Below are 21,499 nucleotides of genomic sequence, written 5' to 3'. Positions count from 1 at the left end.
AAGCAAGGCACAATAGTCCAAAATATAGACAATATTATTTTAAGAGTAGGTTAGAAGAATTTAAGTAGTCACTATATTACTACTAAGGAACAAAAGCTAATACTGTTCACTGAAGAATAAAGGTAACAATCATGAAAGGTTAAATGGTTTAATACATTGTCAGAGTACCTGAATTGTTCCACTGAAGATAAACTTAATTGAATAGTTAATAAGTGTACTCTGTCCCTAACAGCAAAGGAATCTTCCCTCAGCAAGAATAGAGTGTCTCTGTACAGAATCCATGTGTAAAATAAATCTCTATCTCAAAATGAAATCTATCCTCCTAGAAAATGATTGAGAAAATAAGTGCTCAACGAAGCTGGAACTACATCCCTGGTTTTTATGTAAGAGAGCTGAAAGTGAGATTTCCTGGGTACATTTTATCTTAATTAGTAGAGACACAGACTGCCTCAGATTTTACAAAGATTAGAAATTTCAACTTTTAATGGATTTTTGGTAACTTTACAGTTTGTTTTAAATAATAAATCCATTACTGTGCCTATATCAGTTGATACTTGACTAAGTCTGACTACTTAGTCATTTTAAATTGACAAGCTCTCTTCTCCATCATTTTATGCATAAAATCTGTCCTGAATCTTATTCAATTCCTGGGTAAAAATAAGCAAATTGAAAAGAAAAAAAAATACTATATGTTACTCAAAAAAACCCCAATATACTTGTATATGTGGTATATGCACGTGAGTGATGCTGTATGTCAACTTGGCTAGGAGGAACTGCATTTCCTAGAATTCACTTTCATGTACCTTTCTGTTTTGGGATGACACAAGGAGGATTCCTGGGAGATTTGGAAAGCAAAAGAGAAGCAGCATACTTTTGTAGCACAGATACACGTTGTTGCCGAGCAGCTGATTGGCTTCACTGGCCTGAAGCAGCAGCTGGGCCTGCAGCCACTCTCCCTTCTCAGCATCACGCATCAGCTTCTCTCACTCCCAGATCATGTGTGTATGTTTAACTCTATGCCAAAGGGCCCTAACATGTGCAGATACCTATGTCACAACGGTCAGGGGCAAAAAGACCAGACTCAGGCCGCACTGGTTTTCCAGCTCTTGCTAGTGGGTTCCAGCCTGCCCTTAATCTTCACCAACTTTCATCCATTTTCCTTTCCTGACTGCCTGCGCTGTGGACTCTGAACTCGGACATTAGATACGGAGACAACAGTTTTACAAGGATTGTTTAACTAACTTCTACAATTATGTAAGACCAATTCCCTGAAACAAATGCATTCATATATATGTATATTCATAATTCTTACTGGTTCTGCTTCTCTGGTTTAACCCTGACTGATAAAGTGTATGTGTTCTCTGATTTCACAACAATCTTATGAAATAATTTCCTGTATTATCTCTACTTTGGAGATTAAGAAAAAGGAATTAGAGGTTAAAAAATTTGTCCAAGTAAATACACAATGCAATCAGGATCAGAACCAGTCAGATGAACCTATTTTATTTATTTCTTTTCAAAAAAGGAAGAAGATATCGATGTTTGGCACAATAACTCACATAAGTATATAAAATTGCTGATACATAGTAGGTATTCTCAAGATGTCATTTTCCCGTCTGTGTGATTTTCCTCACCAAAAATCTCAGCTGACATTGCAAGAATCCTTATGAACTGTATAGAGCATGCATCTGCTGAACTGGCACAGAATTAACGGGAAACACAGTCAATGTTTTGCTTTTGTTATCATTCTAGTGTTCTCTCAAGGTGAACCAGAAATGAATGATTAATCACCTGCTTACATTTGGCTTTATTTATGAAATCTCACACAATCAATAATAGATTGTTCTCTGGAAGAAGCAACTCACAGACACAGAAAATGGGACGTTCCTTCCAGAAAGAAAGAAGACATTTGCTTGATTTTTTTGGAGATAATGGGGTGTGTTTGGAGGGGAGAATTTGACACTGACTATGGTGCCTGCCCAATCTTAAGTGGCAGAAGGGCAAGAGTTAATATTTGGGAGGGGGGAGGTTGCTTTCTCCCACTCAAAGACAAAGTTCATTTCTAGCTAACATATAAAATCACTTTCAATGGAATGGAATGTCATCCATTAACTAGCAGTGACATCACTGTCTGTGTCTGTGTGTCTGTGTGTGTGTGTGTGTGTGTGTGTGTGTGTGTGTGTTTTATTTGTTTCTTCAAGTTATAATTTAACTTCAGACAGACTTGCCTGGAAACACTGTAATTAAATAATCTGGAATGTTTAATGTGGCCATTAGATTCCAATTGTTTTCATGTTCTATGTTGATTTTCTTCTTAGGACAATTTAACAAGGACAAGTTTGGGGCATTTTTCACTCATTTCTTTTTTGTTTCTTATTTCATTGTCAGGGAAGCATTTAAAATAAGGGAAGAAATAGATATGTTTCCCTGATTAGGGCAAGTGAATGGTATCACATTTAGTCTATGGTACAAAAGGAAAGCAGAGAGATCATGCAGAAGGCAAGTGATATAATCTAAATTTCTAATACAGCAGACGGTATTAAAGGGTTTCACACACTGGAGCAGCTAAGTTGATTTAGCTAAATTTAATTCCATGATCTTTGTCCAGAGACCTTATGTCACGGGTGAGATGCTGTTGGCAATGTAATACTTCCTCAGAAAATTCTTCCAATGTGCTAATGACAAAGAGTTCCAAAGGGGGGCGTTTAGGAGAGGGAAGAAAAAGGATGGGAGGCGGGGTGAAAAGGGCAGTTCTTTGAAGGCTCAGCCTCCATTCAGACCCTTGTCTATTTCCATGTCAACTGCTGGCCACTGTGACACGTAAACCCGAACCTGCTGTTAACTATGGAAATGATGGCTATCTTAGTAGCAAGACCAGGATGACAAAATCTAGATGCCTATGGTACAGACTGTTTTTACTACTGCCCTTCCTTAAAAATGGAACCCTAACCTAACCTCAAAATTCCACGTCCACATTTTCAGCCCATTGTTTCAAGGAGCAAGTTCCATACGACATAGGTCCTATCTGCCTTATAAGATAGTGTATCCTCAGGGCCTCGTACATGATAAGAATAATTATTTTCCTAATGAATGAATTAGTGAATTGATCAAATGAAAGACAGCGGGTTTTATTTTATTTATCTTGTTGCTTGTTTTAAAAAGGGTTGACCTACATTTAACTTTGCATCTGGCTTCATCTTTTTTCAAATTAAATGCCTGGTTTCACATTTTCCCTGTAACCCTAAAAAGAGACACCTTAAAATTTGTTTTCAATTGTTGATTATCATTACAGGTTAAGACTAAGTGGTGGCAGAAGTCCAAACAGCTATGTCAAAATAATATGTAAAGGTGGAGCAAAGCATTGTATATTTTATTACTGATGTTAGCATACTCTACCCTTATAAAGAAAAACAAGAGAGTGAGAGAGAGAGCGAGAGAGAGAGAGACCTTCCGTGCATTAACAAATATGCTCAATTTGACATTAAACTGTTTAAGGGTAAACAACAATATGGGTAAGAAGAAGACAATAGTTATCTTTCCAATGATTTTGGCAGGTGGTAGTGGTCTTAAATATACAGAGGGTGCCAAAAACATGTATACACAATTTAAGAAAGGAAAACACTGTATTAAAATTTTAATACTGAATATATACCCATAACAAATATGAATACAAGTCATATGTATACATTTTTTGGCAACCCTGGTATACTTATTTCCCAAGCAGTGCTATGTGATCTTTTGATATTTTGATTGCAATTTTTACCAAGTTAACTTCTGTCCCCACATTTGTATCTGCAAGTCTGTAACAATGATATATCTCAGAACAGCACTGCCTAAACACCACCTGTAAAAACAGCAGGAAAGCAATATAGTGAGGAACAGAACAGCAGGTAAGATGGTGTTTGTGTAAGTGCCAGCTATGTAGTTGTTAAAGCTAATGAGGTGTAAAAGGTAATGTGACTTATTCTCATATTGTCCAGAGTTTGAAAGCATGTTGAGGACTACATCCCAAGAGAGAAGGATGGAGAATTGCCTAGGGCGAGTAAAATCAACGGCCAACAGGAAAGAATGACACCTATTTCTTGAATCAACAATAACCAGATGCCAAATGAGTAAAAGAGGCTGTGTTGGTTTACCAGTCCTCAGAGATGCCAGTTGCCATGTGTGATAAGGAGATAGTTTACTCTTTTAAATTTTGTTTGAATGCCTATCAGTGTTGAAGAGAGATTTACATAAATACGTTAAGTTTCTCTTTGAAGCTGGGTGGTGAGGAATGTATTGTGATGAGTTCCATCTTCAGGAATTAAAGTGCCGAGGAAAAATAAGGTCTATTTAATTTATCATCAGCTAAATAAAAAATAGATAGTGTGAGGTCAAGTCATAAATATTTTTATCTTCTGTTGGTAATAATAGAAATTATCCCTCTTCCTGCCCCAATACGATGCATCTTGCTTAAACCTCATAAAATCAAATTCTAGTAATATATATTTAGGTTAACAGAGACTAAATATTTAAAAAGAACGGTTTGCACCCTGTATGCAAGTTTATAATTCTGCATATATCACTGAATCACTATTGGGGATTTAATAAAAGCTATCTTAAGGGCAAAACGGTTTGAAAATTCAGACCTCTGTTGATAGACTCTCTTTGAAAATTAATCTTTTCTAACTCCTGATTCTTAAATATCAGCATGCATTTAAACTATGGAAGTTGTTTGTATATACATAATGATGTACACATTGCATAATTTGAAAATTCCTGATTTTGGTCCACATACATGCTTTTCAGCCTAACTCCATCTAAAATGCAGTAGGCTATGAGAATCTGGAAACAAAAAATGTAAGAATTTTATAAAATGTCTAAAGCTTTATAATGCTCCCTCACTTTTGAAATCCTAGGAATTACGGAATTATGCAATTGTAAGAGATGCCTATGAAACTCCAAAATCCACATGGCAGGCCATCAAAAGTGCAGTTGGAACTCAAGGAGTGCTCAGGCAGAACGTCTTCCTCTTTCAGAGAAGCCTCAGTCTGTTCTTAAGGCCTTTCAATTGATTGAATTCACTCTTCTCCCCAGATTATCTACCAAGTTTCCTCGAAAATAAGACCTGGCCAGACAATCAGCTCTAATGCGTCTTTTGAAGCAAAAATTAATATTAAGACCTGGCCTTATTTTACTATAAGACTGGGTATAATATAATATAAAATAATACCGGTATAATATAATATAATATAATATAGTAAATACCGGCTCTTATATTACTTTTTGCTCCTAAAGACGCATTAGAGCTGATTGTCTGGCTAGGTCTTATTTTCAGGGAAACAGGGTAATATCATCTCCTTTATTAATTCAATGGATTATAGATATTAATCACCTCTACACAATATGTTCACAGCAACACCTAGATTAGTGTTTGAAGAACTGGAGACGACAGCCTAGACAAGGTGACTTACATAAACTTCACCATCCCACCTGATATTTCCTTCAACAACAGAACAGATGATAGTTTTTCCAAGGAACAACTAAATGATATAGATGACATGTTTCAGAAAGCATGTAGGATGAGAACCATATTTATTTTTCCCTAGACTTTTTTGTAATAATCATTCATTCTTTAGAGGACCATGTGAATGTGCATGCATTTTTATTTTAACTTTTATTTTGTATTAGGGGAAATATTAAACATACACCATAATGCAGACACTAGTACAATGAAGGTCAATGTACCCATGATCCAGCTTCAACAATTATCAACATTTTGTCAATCTAAAACACATTCATACATATCTTTAATCACCAGATTTGATTCTTAATCTATGAAAGACATTAGAGAATTTAAACTGGTTGAGGAAATATTAGAATTATGTTTTTCATTTCAACCCACGGGATAAACCTTGTGAGTAAAAAGGTAGCCATAATAACCTGCACTATTGTTTTCTTTCTCTTTTAATTTTTTCCCCCTGAATGTAGAATTTTATGTCACCACCATTCATTGAATATATGTGACTTCCTTACTAAATAATAATATATTAAGGAAATACTAGAGAAGGATAATAGTGAGTAATAAAAATCATGGATAGATAGGATAAAAACACTTATCTTTTTTTAAATGATGTAATTAAAAATATGACAATAACCCTTTTAATAATATGTATAACAAAAACAAGGTTAGTGTTCAATTTGGAACTAGAAAGTAAGGTGGGAGACAAGACAAGGAATTTACTTATTTGTCCTTTATAAGTTTTCAGGCTGCAGCACAGTTGATAAAATGGTGAAATGCCACACTGCTTCAGTGCAGCATCGCTTTAATGTAAAACTCATGCTCAATTGCCACTTTCCCTCTGAAGGTTTAAATGAGCCAATGGATTCTGAAAAATGTACTGGCAGCTAAAGTCTAACAGAGTTGTGGTGTGAACAGCAGTCAAGATCTCTGTATTTTGTACCAGAAATAGGTATGTCAGAGTCCATGGGGAGGGGAGGGAAGGCTCCTTAAAATTATTTAGTAACAGAAGTGAATGCCACATGATTATTACCCTTGTCTTAGGGAAATATGCATCATAATGTATTCATTATTGATTCTTTCTCTGTAGGACTCCTGCTTTGGCTCATTGCTCATTTTAAATGGCTCAGTAAGTCACAAGAGTTGTCAGTGCTTCCTCATTTAGCTTTACATCATTTGTTTACAGCATCTGCTCAACAAAAGCCTGCTTTATGGATGAGCTCCTATAGACTGTGAGGATTTAATACATAATGCAGGTGTATATTAAACCTGTTACACATATGTCATGACCACAATGGAATTGTTTAGAGACAACTGTAGATAACTGTGCATTATTTTATTCTGAATCACAAAGGCTTAGCATGCTGTCTGGAACATAGTATTCACTCTATGAATGCTTGTCGAATAGATGGATTTGTAAACGAAAAAATAAAATAAAAATACAGAAAAAAACTCAGCTAATTTTCATATAAAACTCTGCACAGTGGCATACACCGGTTGTCCTCTGCCTGAAATTTGAAATAACTACTTCTATGCTTATCTAAACCCTCTTCTTCAAGGACTAGTTTCATCCTCATAGTCTCCATAAACTTTACTTGATCATGTCATCAAATGTTACTCTATCCCCTGACTAATCAGTTGGCAATTTATAATAACTTCTTTGGAGAAAGAAGATAAACAAACGATGCATTAAATAATCACATTTAAATAGATAAATAAGACCAACATAATACCAGGTATGTATTGTTTTAGTCCTAAAAAGTGCAAAATTAATGTTTGGATTCAGTTTCTGTGCATTAAACAAATAAATCACTACTCACCATGCGGAGAAGCTCCTCCCTAAGCACGTTATAAACAGGACACACAGTATGTTTTCATGATGCAAATCTGTTTGAGATAAGAAATTTCAGTGTTAAAATAAAACCATTTAAAATGTTTCCCTGTTTTAGAAAGACTTTTATTTCAATTAACTGGGATATATATATATATATATATATATATATATATATATATACACACACACACACAATAGAAAGGGGTAAATAATGAGCAAAAGGAAATTAGCATTTTATCACTCAATTCATATCATCTGGCACAGTTTGATGTACTGATATCTTTTTTTATTAGAAAGCTAATATTAGTGTAATAGCAATCAGTTGTTGCAAGAACAAAATGAAAGATATAAAGAGGTCTTACCAACATAAACATTTAAATTTATTCTTTTAAATAGACTGGAGCAATTATTAGTTCTCTCACTATTCCTCCAAAACTGCTGTGCTCAAACCCTGCTTTGAAACTACGTAACTGGTTATTTTGATAAGGCTGAAATACGTTAAATTAATCCAAGAAATTCTCAGTGCAAGAGTAAACGATGTAACATTCAGTTATCTATCCACTCAATCCACAAATATTTATTGAAACAAATATTAGTTTCTGGTGGTGGGGGGTGGGATAGCTTTTATTTCTTGTCTGCCCCCGCACTGCCTTTGGGTCAGAGCCCTTCACCTCCAATTTACCTGGCCGGGCCCCTGGTTAAGAGGCACCACTGCACTTTGACTCTGAGTGGGGGATGGAGGTAGCGAGGCCTCTTCAAGAATTGGGGTTTGGTTGATAGGTAGGTGAGCCAGAAAACTTGTGGACGAGTCTGGGACCAGAAGCCTCCGGCACCCAGACCACCCGGGTGTTTCTCATCCCAGCATCCCTGAGCTCCCGAGATCCACCGAAGATCCCGTGAGATTGCGAGATTGCGCTGGGGGCGAGATAAGGTTTCTGCTGCAGCACCTGAGGTCTGATTCTACGGTGTTCTGAGACGCACCTGATGCTCAGCACATCCTAGCCTGTCCTCCTGATGCTCCATCAAGGAGCCGCACTTAACACACATGCAGGCACGCACGCACGTGCACCCGCATAGAGTACTTTGGGGGTTCCAGCTGTGCCCTGTTTGACTTTTTGACTTCCTTGGAAATCCCACAATCCACACACATGGACCACACCCCTATCTGGACAGAGGGCTTCCCCATAGTGTTTAAAAAAAAAAAAAGAAAGAAAGAGAGGGAGGGAGGGAAGGAGGAAGTAAGAGGGAGGGAGAAGAAGAGGAGGAGGAGGGGAGGGGAGACAGAAAGGAAGGGGGGGAGAGAGAGGGGGGGAGAGAAAAGAAAGAAAGAAAAAGAAAGGTAGGGAGGGAGAGAGAGAGGGAGAGAGAGAGATAGAGAAAAGAAAGAAAGAAAGAGAGAGAGAGAGCAAGCAAGCAAGCAAGCAAAAGAGTACTGGATATACTGAGGGACAGGGATTTACGGGGTAAGGTAGGGTTGTAGTGAGTTGACCCTCCAGCCCTGCAAATGGGGCAAGGAATCAGAATGCTGTTGAGTGGTGATAATGGGCCATTCTGCTGGGGCAGAGCACACAGCTCTAGTCTTGGGTCTAAGGCATAATCCTCCACCATTTGAAGACAAAGGGCACTCAGTGAATGTTGCACAGGCATGGAAGTCTCCGAAGTTGGTCAAATAACAAAGTCACTAATGAAGGCGCAATTGAAGCCCAAGAGTTCTAGCAAGTGGCAGACCTTTTCTTCCAGGCAGCAGATATCATTGATGTTTCCATTGGTAAATAAGGTCAACCATTCAGAATTATAGGGCCAATAGTAAAATCTTAGCTAGAGCGACTTCCCCAACCATTACACTAAACAGAGTTGCAAGTTTAAAAATACTCATTTAATGAGCTGACTTAAAACAGGAATCATTATTGAAGCTTTCATGAGACCACAACTAAGGTGCTAGAGAGTCCAGAATGATGCTTTAAATTACCATATGAATTTAAGTGTTCACTGAGAAATCACAAATGCACACCTGCTTTATGAGCAATGAGGTCATAATAATGTCTCCTAAACTTTTTACATCTCTGAGTCTTCTCTTAAGATTCACCCTCATCACTACCATTTAATTTTCTTCTTTCACTCATCATTCTGATCATCTTCCTTTTAGCCTCTTGTTGTAGCTTTCCAGCAATTGTTTATATCATATTTTCAACCATGTGGATCTGGTCCTAGGGTTGTGGAGGTGAGGTAAAAATGTCGCTTTTCCTATATATACACCCTGTAGTCTTTAGGAGAAAGAAAAACAACATGGAATTAAAGAGGATTTCTTATGCAACTTCAGAGTGAGAAAATTAAAGTTTACAGGACTAATGTATTTTTCTCTTGCTAATTTTGAGAGTGTCCATACTTTATAGCATGATATCCATTGTTATTATGACAGAACCCCTGACATTTTGTTGTGCTTTTTTAAACTTGGTATTGAGCCGGACTACAGGAACTAGCCGGACTAGTGGAACGCTAAGATATCTTTCCTAAGGAAAGAAGTGGAAGAAAAGAGATTGGGAGACAATCCCATCCTTCTAAAGACAAAGGAAACCTTTATTCTCAGAAGAGACCTTTGGGATAGTGGATATATAATTACAGTGAATTTATTATGTTCTATAAAAGAGTGGATGGACTGAAAGTAAGTTGCAAGTAGGCCATTATAGCCTCTTTTCTTCATTCAGTTAGAGAAGCACTTTTTGAAGGAAATGCTTGAACTATACAGAGCAGCAATTCAGTTGAACCATTATAAAACTGTCTGTGCTTTTATATAGGTGGATAATCTGGTAGAGAATCACTGGCTGAATCTTCAGTGTAGCTGTCCTCAGCCCACTTGCCTGGTTCAGGGATTCAAATAAAGATGCAGAGCTTAGATTCTGCTGTGCAAACAGTTTGTTTGCAGCAAAGAGTTTTCACTGGACCTAACGTTGGATCAGGCTTTATGACCTCCTAAAAGATCATGGACCCATCACAATGAACCATTTAACAAGGAAGCTGTTTTCTTTATATGCACAGAAATAATCGACAGCTTATTTTTTGTCATGATAACTGTGTTTAGCTTCCCATTAGGTGAGTTTAATAAGGACTTCTGAAGCATAGCAAGATAGCCTACCAGTGGATGACAATGGGAAAAAGTAAATATGTTTCTCCCCTTTTGCTGAAAGCTAATGTATGTCAGATGGAGTAGAGGGAGGTGTGTGTGGGAAGGGGAGGGTGTAATTAAGTCCCTAATACCCTTAATAAGCCTTTTAGATCAATTCAAATATAAAATTTTGCATTCTTCTTTAATGACTAAATGGCAGACCTTGGGGATAAACAGCAGCTTGACAGAGAAACAGTCTAGATGTTGATTAATGAGGAAGCTGTTGGAAATGGATAACAGATTTCATTTGGAAGTGAGTTTTATCTTTATCTTTTATAACTAATCGCCAAATGTCTTGCTAGAAATATAGAGAGATGCCAGTTACAGTGAATTTACATCATATTTCTTCATTAAAGAAATTTAAACAAAAGTGTTAGCTAAAATGGGCTGACTTTTTCTGCTAGACTGAAGGCAGAGTTGAGTAAAAGGAAATAGAGAACAGGTAAAAAGCACAAGCAACAAAAATAAATCAAGTGTTGTATCTAATTAGTGCAAGTAACTCTTTGAAAATTGACCAGTGCTAGAATAAATGAAATCGAGCACTTTTCTTTATATACCAGTAAAATAGATAATTAAAAATAGCTCTTAGAATGATTAATAATTAGAAAATTTAATGGCACCCAGTACTTAAAAATATCTGCATTTTAAAAATAATTTTATAATAATCAGCAAGTATTGAAAGATGTTTATGTCTAACTATTAACCCTGCTATTTCAGAGAATAATAGTAAATAAAGTTAATTCACATGTTAAGAGAAATGATTTCTGTGTATAAAATATTTAGATTTACACCAAATTTCAAAAGTTTTTTTTTTTTTTTAAGGTTTTTATTTTTTATATTTTTAAGGTATTTTATTATTCAACCTCATGGAATAGAAGGAATCATGATTGTAAATTGTGTTCAATAACTTGATTATTGTTTTTAAGAGTATTCAAGGCAAAGCCACATTATTTTTGCTATTTCGTTAGAAATAATGACATATAAAACTTTTAAAAACTAAGATGCCTCTATACTGCAAGTCCTGGGATGAGTCCAATTTTTCAGTTTTCACTTGAACTGAAAAACACCCAAACAACATATTACAGTACTGACTGTGAGGTATGTGTTCTCTTTCTTTTATTTCTTTGAAACAGAAATTGTAGAATAGTTACAATTGGAATAGAAATTACAGAAACCAAGACACATAGAAATTATATGTTTCTTTCAGCATCTTTTATAATAAATTATGGTTTCTTTCAGCATCTTTTGAGCAGTCACGAAAGTGGTGTCTTTTGCAATAATTTTTATTGTTTATTTTCCATAGTACAATGCAGGCTTTTATTTGCTAAATATTTTTCCATGCTTGTGTTTAGTGATACCATGCTTATAATAAATAATTCTAATTTAAATGTCATATAAAACCATTGGTTTTTATTACTAATGTTATTATATTAACAAAACTTTTTTGGTGCTTTCACATGTGAAAAGATATTTGCTTTTCTTTTTTATTGTGGTTGTGTTGGAGGAAGATTTTGGTATGTAAGATTTGCAATACCCATGAGAATGAAAATGTTTTGTTTATACTCTTTCCCCATCTGTTCTCAGAGAAAATAAGAACCCCTTTACTTGTGCCAATAGCAAGAAAACAAGGATAAAAACATAATCAGAAATACTGAATCTACAGTAAAATAAAACTAAAAACAAAAAGTACTTCTCAGATTGGAGTAATCAACAAATACAAGAAAAGTTAGTTTCCTGGACAAAAGGGTTGATTAATGAAATCTTTATAGGATGTTTAGGATGAATGAGATCTATTAGATAAAATCTAACTCAACCTATTTATTTTTCAGAAATATAAGCCTACACTTTAATAACTTTCCAAATTTTAAGACCTTTTTCAATAACATAATTTGACTTTTCATGTGAAACAATATATTTGAAATACATGATTGTTTCCTTTCCTTGTCCTTGGGAATTACTAAAATTGTTGCTTTGACTAACTTATTTAGCCCAAGCTGTTAAATTCTGACTTTAAAAATAGAGATAATGGTATTTATATCATGGTGTATGATTAAAATTCAATGAGAAATCACACGGTAAGCAGCTCCAAACACTTATACCCCCACAGAAACATAGAAAAATAAGCAGAAATTGCCAGAACCAACTTTGCCGGTACTGTGGAAAACGATCAGAGGTATAAGTAACTAAGCAAGTGCTGAACAAGAAAAAAAAGGCAACATAAAAATGGTAGGGAAGCTTTGAGGCATTTTAACTTGTCTTTGTCCCACCACTCCCCAGGCTTAGTGGTGATCATGAGGACAGCATCTGGTTCTTTCCAAGGGAGTAGAGCAGACTGAGCAGACCCTATTCACAAATTACTGTGTTACTTTATTCTAAGCAGTCTGGGGGCTACCTAAAGCGCTGATGCCAGGTGCTTTTCTCTGTTTCACCTAACTCATAACTTGCTAAGGACAGAATAGCAGTGGGCATTGTTAGGAGACACACTAATGTGAATAAAATAACCTCTGGCTATGAGTGGCAAAATATAACAGTTGAAGAAACATAGAATAGACTGTCCAACCATGGTAGGGAAAGCTGGGAAGAGAATTTCTTCTCAGAAAAGGGAAATTAGGGCATTCAAAAGTGTCCATGTAAACTGGAGAATTTAGAAATGATGTGTCTGTCCAGGATACACTAGCTCAGAAAAAAATGTAAGAACACCATAAGCTTATGATCTCTAGACTTAGTGCAAGAAGAAATGTACAATAACTGGAAGTAAAAATTTATTAGAAGGGCTCAACAACTGATAGGAATACGTAAAAGAAGGAATCAGTGAACCCAAAGATAGCACAATTGAAATTAACCAGTTTGAGTTACAGAAGAAAACAAGAATAAAGTGAACAAGTCTAAGGAAAAATTAAGATATTCACAGATTAATAAAGTGAAGTTTGTTAATGCTGGACCTGTAAGAAATGCTAAAGAAAATCCTTCAGGACACTAGACATAATTCAAAGCTGTATAAAGGAATAAAGATGTCTGGTGAAGCTCAATACATAGGTAAACATAAAAGTCATTATCATGTGCTTTTAATTTGCAGCTAAACTCTGTATTCCCTATGTGATTTAAAAGACTTTAGAGGGGAATGAAAATGTAACGCTATAAACAAACAAACAAATAAATAAATAAATAAGATGTAATAGACAAAAATATGGAACAAAAATATGACCCACTGAATACAAATAACAAAAAGACCAAAGTCAATCTTTCCTTAGCAATTATTTTTAATGTAAATGGGTTGAACTCTCCAATGAAAAGACTGAGATTATCGGAACACATTCTAAAAGGATCCAATAATATACTGTTTACCAGAGATTCATTTTAGATCTGAGAACACAACTAAGTTGAAAGTGAAAGAATAGTGATAGATAGTCCGTGAAAATAGTACCAAAGAAAGCTGAGGTTGCTATAATATCAGATAAAATATACTAAACCTAAATCATTTATAACTGACAAAGAAAGACATTAAAGGAACACTTGATTTATCTATCTATCCATTATAAATATACACACCAAATAATACTCCAAAATATATAAAACAAACACAATAATGGCAGCAACATCAGTACTTCACTATCAATAAAGGGTAGGACATCTAGACTTAAGAGAAATAAGGAAATAGAGGACTTGAACATTATAAATCAAATAAACCAAACATACACATATAGAGACCACTCTATCCAACAAAAGCAGAATACACATGCTTCCCAAGTGCAAATGGAACAGTCTCCAAAATAGACCATATGTTAGGCCACAAAAAAATCCTCACTAAATTAAAAAAAAAGAAAAAGAAAAAGAAAAAGAAAAAAATGAAAGCATACAAAGTATCTTCTCCAACAACACTTAACTAAAGCTAGAAACTAATATCAGAATAAAAACTGGAAAATTCAAAAACATGAGTAAAATAACACACTTTATAAAGAACAAATGCATCAAAGAACAAATCTGAATGGAAATCAGAAAACACTTAGAGAGGAATGGAATGAAAACAAACATACCAAAAAGTATGTGATGGATTGAAATTAGTGCTCAAAAGGAAATATATGGTAATAAATACTAAATTAAAAAAGAAGAAAGATCTCAAGTCTATAACCTAACTCTGTGCTTTAAGGAATTAGAGCAAAACAAGTGCAAACTAAACTCAAATTGAGCACAAAATAATAATAATAATAATAATAATAATAATAATTAAAGATTAGAGTGGAGGTTAAAAAAAGAATAGAAAAAAAATACAATCAACAAAACCAAAATTTGTTTCCCTGAAAAAGATAAACAAAATTGGCAAGACTTAGCTAGAAAGAAAAAGAAACAAAGAGTGAAAACTTAAATGCTAATATCAGAAATAAAAGTGGGGACAGTGCTACTGACCTTATAGAAATTAAAAAAAAAAAGGATTACAAGAAAATGCTATGAAAACTTATGTGCCATAAATTAGAAACTTTGATGAAATAAACAATTTTATAGAAACATGTAAACTACCAAAAATGACTCAAGAAGAAATATAAAATCTGAACAGACCTACAATTAAATAGATTTCATCAATAATTTTAAAAATAAACAAATAAAAACAAAACAAACAAAAAAAAAACACTTCCACATAGAAAAGTCCAGGACAAGATTTCTTGCCTGGTGAATTCTACTAAATATTTTTTAAAAAGGATTAACTAAAATCCTCAAAGTCTTTCAAAAAAAGAAGAGGAGGGAACATTTCCTAATTTATTCTATGAGGCTAGATACCAAAAATAGATAAAAACAGCATAAGAAGAGAATATTACAGACTTACACCCCTTATGAATATGCAAATATCCTTAACAAAATAGTAGCAAATGGAATCAAAGAGTATATTAAAGGAATTATACACCATGACCAAGTGGGATTTATCCTAGAAAAGCAAGGGTATTTCAACAGAAGAGAATCAATTCATGTAATACACCACATTAAGAGAACAAAGTAAAAATAAACAGAAGAAAAACAAAACAAGAACAACAACAGCAACAGCAGCAAATGATGACTTCAATTGATGCAGACAAATCATTTGCCAAAACCCAACACCCATTTATGTTAAAAAGATTCAGAAAACTAGGAATAAGATAGAATTTCCTCAATATGATAAAGTGCATTTATGAAAACCCATAGCTAACATTATGAAACCTTTCTGCCTAAGATCAGAAACGAGACAAGGATGTCTACTCTCATCACTTTTATTCAGCATTTTACTGGAAGTTCTAGCCACAGCAGTTAGGCAAGGAAAAGAAATAAAAGGCATCCAAACTGTAAAGGAATGTATAAAACTATCTCTATTTGCAGATGACACACTCCTCTAGTACTCTTATTTAATCAACACTAATCTAGATATTGTTGTAAAAGTTTTTGTAGAAGTTGTTCATATTACAGTCATTTGACTTAAGATAAAGATTACCCTCAATAATGTTGGTGAGCCTCATCTAATCAATTAAAGACCACAACAGCAAATGATGAGGTTTCCTGAAAGAGAAGGAATCTGCTTTCAAGACTTCAGTATTAACTGCTGCCTGAGTTTCCAGCCTGCTAACTTGCTCAACATATTTCACACTCGCAACTCAGCTCCCCCCACCAAATTACATGCACCAATGAGCCAATTCCTTAAAATAAATCTAGATAGATAGATAGACAGACAGACAGACAGACAGACAATACAAAGAGATATATATGTCTATATCTACATAAATTAATTATGCTTTATTGTTACACACACATAGTATTAGTCAGGGTTCTTTAGAGACAGAACCAGTAGGATATGTACACCTATAGAAAGAGACTTATTATGAAGAATTGGCTCACATATTTATGGAGACTGGCAAGTCAAAATCTGCAATGTGAGCTGGTAGGCTCAAGAACCAAGAGAGCCAATGGTACAGTTCCAATCTGAAGGCAGGCAGCCTGAATATCCAGGAGGGCCAATGGTAGTTCAACATTAGAAGGGGCCCTGAATAGCCAAAACAATCTTGAAAACAAAGAACAAAGTTCTAGGATTCCCACTTCCCAATTTCAAAACTTTCTACGCAATTATAGTAATCAAAACAGTTTGAGACATGAGGATGGACATATAGATCAACAGAAAAGAATTCAGAATCCAGAAACAAACCTATACATCTATGACTAAGTGATTTTTAACAAGGGTATCAAATTATTCAATGAGGGAAGAACAGTCTCTTCAGCAAATGGTTTTGAGACAATAGATCTCTACATACTAAACAGTAAAGTTGGAACCCTATCTCACAGTGTAAACAAAAGTTAACTCAAAATAGTTTAGTGATTTAAATATAAAAGCTAAAACTATACAACTCTTTGAAGAAACCATAGGGATAAATCTTCTTGATCTTGGATTTGGCAATGGAGTGTTAGATATGACAACATAAGTACTTGCAACAAAAGAAAAAATAGATAAATTGGACTTCATGAATATTAAAATGTTGTGCACTAAAGAACATTATCAATAAAGTAAGAAAATGACCTACATAATGAGAGAAATATTTGCAAATTATGTATATGATAAGGGTATATTACAGAAAATATACAAATGACCTTTAAAACTAAATAACAAAAGACAACCCAATTAAAAAAATAGTCTAAAAACTAGAATATACATTTCTCCAAATAAGTTGTACAAATGGCCAACAAGCATATAAAAAGATGTCCAATATCATTAGTAACTGGAGAAATGCAATTCAAAATCACAGTGAAGTACCACATCATATCCACTATGATGGTTATAATTCAAAAGTACATCGCTGATGGAAATGCAAAATGGTACAGCCATAGCCATTGTGATTTTACTTCTAAGTGAAAAATAGAAATGGAGGCTTCGACAGAATACTTTGAAATTCCATAGTACATGAAAATGACAGATATTGTGACCTCACTGCCTTTTTTACATTTGATTTCCAGATATCAAAGAAACAGAGCAAGCAACAAGTGTAATAGAGTGTAATGTCTGTTCCCGGCCTTTTACCCATTTTCTTTTTCATTTGTGTACTTTCCTAGGATAACCTTACCCATATCCATTCCTCTTTCACATGTAGGTGTTCAAGTATCTCAGAACTTTTTTTGCAACTTCTATTTCCATGATGATATCAGTGTCCATATGTACAACTGTCATCTGAACATAATTAGATGGATATAACATAGATCCTTCTTAGTACATCTGAAAAATTAATTTATCATAATTTAGTTCTAGATTTATCCATATATTATGGACTAAATGTTTTTGTCCCCCCCCCTCATATGTTGAGATACGAATCCTTAATGTGATGGTATTAGAAATTGGAGACTTTAGGAGGTAATTAGGTCATGAGTGTGGAGCTATCATGAATGGAATTAGTGTGGCTTATAAAAGACAGTCCAAAGAGTTCTCTAGCCCCTTCTACCATGTGACAACAAAATGAGAAGACAGCCAGTTATGAGCCAGGAAGTAGACTCACCAAATACTGGGCCTAGTGCCTTGATCTTGGACCTACCAGCCTCCAGAACTGTGAGAAATAAATTGTTGTTTAAGCCACCCAATCTGTGGTACCGTGTTTCCCCGAAAATAAGACCGGGTCTTATATTAATTTTTGCTCCAAAAGATGTATTAGGGCATATTTTCAGGGAACGTCTTATTTTTTCATTTACACCAATCCACATTTATTCAAATACAGTCATGCCATCTTCTTCTGGAACATCGTCATAATGTACTAAATCCGTCGTCTGGCTGACTATCATAAAACTGGGGCTTATTTTAGAGGTAGATCTTATTTTCGGGGAAACCCGGTATTTTTGTTGTAGCAGCCTGAACAGATTAAGGCACCAATAAGGCTTTAGTGCTAAGTATTGTGATAGGTATTAAGGCTATAACAGTAGATAAGACAAATCTGACCCTGTATCATAAACATTATGACAGTACAATCACTATTCCATGGGCAAACTTGAATAATTTCCAATTGATTGTATCATCTTAAAGGCTTTCTATCTTTAGTAACTAATACAGGATAGTTCCTTTATTACCTTATCTAAAAAAATTGAATATTTAAAGGAATAAATAAAGGATGATATAAATATTTCAACAGAAATGAGACTAATGAGCTGTCTAAACACTTCTCATTTGCCTATTTTGATTGCCTTTGTGAAGTTCTGGAGGCCCCCCCAAACCACTCTCACTTCTCACACCAATTGTAAGTTTAAGTTTTGGAGTCCCCAAGACCATAGCCAGGCTTAATTATTAACTAGAAGTACTCACAGAATTCAGAAAAGCCGTTATCCTCATGGTTATGGTTGGTTACAACGTTTACATTAACATCAGAGAGGGAAGATGCACATAGGGCAGGGTCCTGGAGACAAAAAGGGTTGGGGCTTTCAGTTGTCCTCTACCAGTGGAACTGTGCATATAGCACCTGTTTTTCCCAGAAATGATGTGTAACAATGGGCAGAGTATTGCCAACCACCTGAGGCTTGGTGTCCAGCGTTCTGTTGGGACTGGATTACTTACACGTGGTCCACACTTTATGTGCCTGAATTTAGACTCCATTCCCTCCAGAGGTTGAGCAGATACCATGTGGCTCAAGGCCTCCACCATAAATCACATTGTTAACACAGACTGTTTAGCATGGACCAAAGCCACCAGGTAAACAAGAACTGTTTTATCAGGTAGGACATTCCCGGACTTGAAACCAAAGCCCAAACTCTTTTGGGCAAGTTATACATCCTTAGTGTGTTTATGCAGAAGAAACATTGGAAGATATTATTCATTATTTTACACTCTTCTGGTATCTGATTGTTTACAAAAGTATTGCAGATTAAGCTTCAGAATCACTCATGCAATTTACATTAAAGAAGATTAATACACAATGCATTAATTAGAACAGTATATATGCATATATTTATATATAAATAAATGGTATGTATTGAAAAAAATAGTATATAATTGAAATCTTCAATTCTCAACTTAGAAAGTAATATAAAGTTTTTATAGACAGATAAGTAGAAATTTGAATACCAGGAGAAGTTTTTTACCACGCTGGACATTTTTCTTCGTAAGTAATAAATGAAAAGTGGGAAAAAGAATCTAGTTTCATGCTTGTCTGCCTTCCAGTGAGCAGGGCCTCTTGTAATAGTAGCATTTTGCAGACAGTTGTTCACGTTACATTTTATTGGAGAAGGAATGTTAAGAACCTTGTCTCACTTCGATGTATTGGTGTATCGGAAAATGAAGAAATGTAGTTACAACTTCACAGTCTATTGCTCAATTGTTCTAGGACTGTGCAAATGGAAAAACAAAATTGACTTCTTCTAGAAAACTCTTGCAAAAGTAAGGATAATTAAAGCAAACTTGGAGATCTTTTTTTAAGAACAATTTGGGAAATCCTAATGCTGTGCTTTTTGTTATGGATTTTAATTATCACACCTGCTACTACTTACTCTCTTAATGTAGGTAAAAACAATATTAACTTTCGATCTCATGGCAAAAGTATTAAAAAAATGAGAACTATACTCATGCAAAAAGAACATTGGTATTTAAATTTTTCCAAGTAGAAAAAATATTCAAAATATATTTTATCTGTCAAAGTCTATTTTATAATACCATGTGAATAGTTTTATATTGTTCCTATTTTTTATTTATAAAAATCAACTCACTGGTGAATGTATAAGAAATGTCTATTAGTCCAACATGGAGATGTTGTGGCTATTGATGTGACTTATTGATAGAGAGGAGAGGAAAGGGGAGGAGAGGGGAGGGGAGGGGAGGGGAGGGGAGGGGAGGGGAGGGGAGGGGAGGAGAGAGAGAGAGAGAGAGAGAGAGAGAGAGAGAGAGAGATCTGTCCTGGGCGTTATGCATCAGCAGTAGTAATAAGAGAAATCTATTTTCTCTAAAGACACTTTTCATCCTTAAAGAAAAAAACAGTAATAATAATCAGGTTTTTAAACAGTCATACCCCAGACAAATTAGAAAATATAAAACATATAACAAATAGTTTCTTCTAATTTGCTCCTCTTTGGGCAAATAATTAAAATATAAACTAATTAATTAAACAAACAATCAAACAAAAAAACCCCATAAAACTTCTTTCCTATCAAGCTACAGTAATTTAGCTACATTTCTCTAGAAGAACTAGAACTATATTCTCCTAAATAGCATCTATTTTATGTGAGACAACTTCAGTTTTAATTTATTAATATGAGGGGAGAAATTGAGCTAGCACTTACCAAATAAAATAAATTCATTAATAAATCGACTTCATTTGAAGAAATTTACAAAGTGATACTCAACTTACATGTCATTTCATTGCAAAGAAAATAAAGATAAAACATAATTTTATGAAATATTTAGACAGTTATTTGTGGTGATGTGTACTTTGGAGTTCATCAGGAGTTAAAATCTCAACAGCAACACTGAAATTATTTTTGAAAATAAAGCACATAATTAAAATAAAGACACTTCACAAGTGGGATCTTAGGGACCAAATATCGGCAGCTCCCCAAAAATGTAAAGGTTTATTTCATATTTTTTTGAATAAAAATAATTGTACTAATAAAATCTGGGCAATATCAGCTCAGGAGTTTTATGATTAGGTGAGATGAAGAGGGAAAATATGGGACATGCCAAGTTTATAAATAGCCATAATATAAATATGGAAAACTAATATTCATTTAAAACTTTTGATTTTACAAGGCATTTTAACATATACCACTCCCTTTGTTCTCCACAGCAAACTTCTAACTAAATTTTACCAAGATACATAAGGTAAGAAAATGTTTTCAATATCTACATTTTACTACTGTTTTATACTGAGAGTCAGGGATTAAATGACTAGTTCCAGGTCAGTCAACCAGGTAAGCAGTGTATCAAGATTTAAAGATGTATTCATCTCAAAATTCATCTTTTTCTATTAAACAAAACTGCCTTTATCATACTTTAGGATCCACCAAATCAATACGATTCATCAAGGGAGAA

The sequence above is a fragment of the Rhinolophus sinicus genome, linkage group LG03 (assembly GCF_036562045.2).
Source record: "Rhinolophus sinicus isolate RSC01 linkage group LG03, ASM3656204v1, whole genome shotgun sequence".
Taxonomy (NCBI): domain Eukaryota; kingdom Metazoa; phylum Chordata; class Mammalia; order Chiroptera; family Rhinolophidae; genus Rhinolophus; species Rhinolophus sinicus.
Note: the sequence above shows the minus strand (reverse complement) of the source record.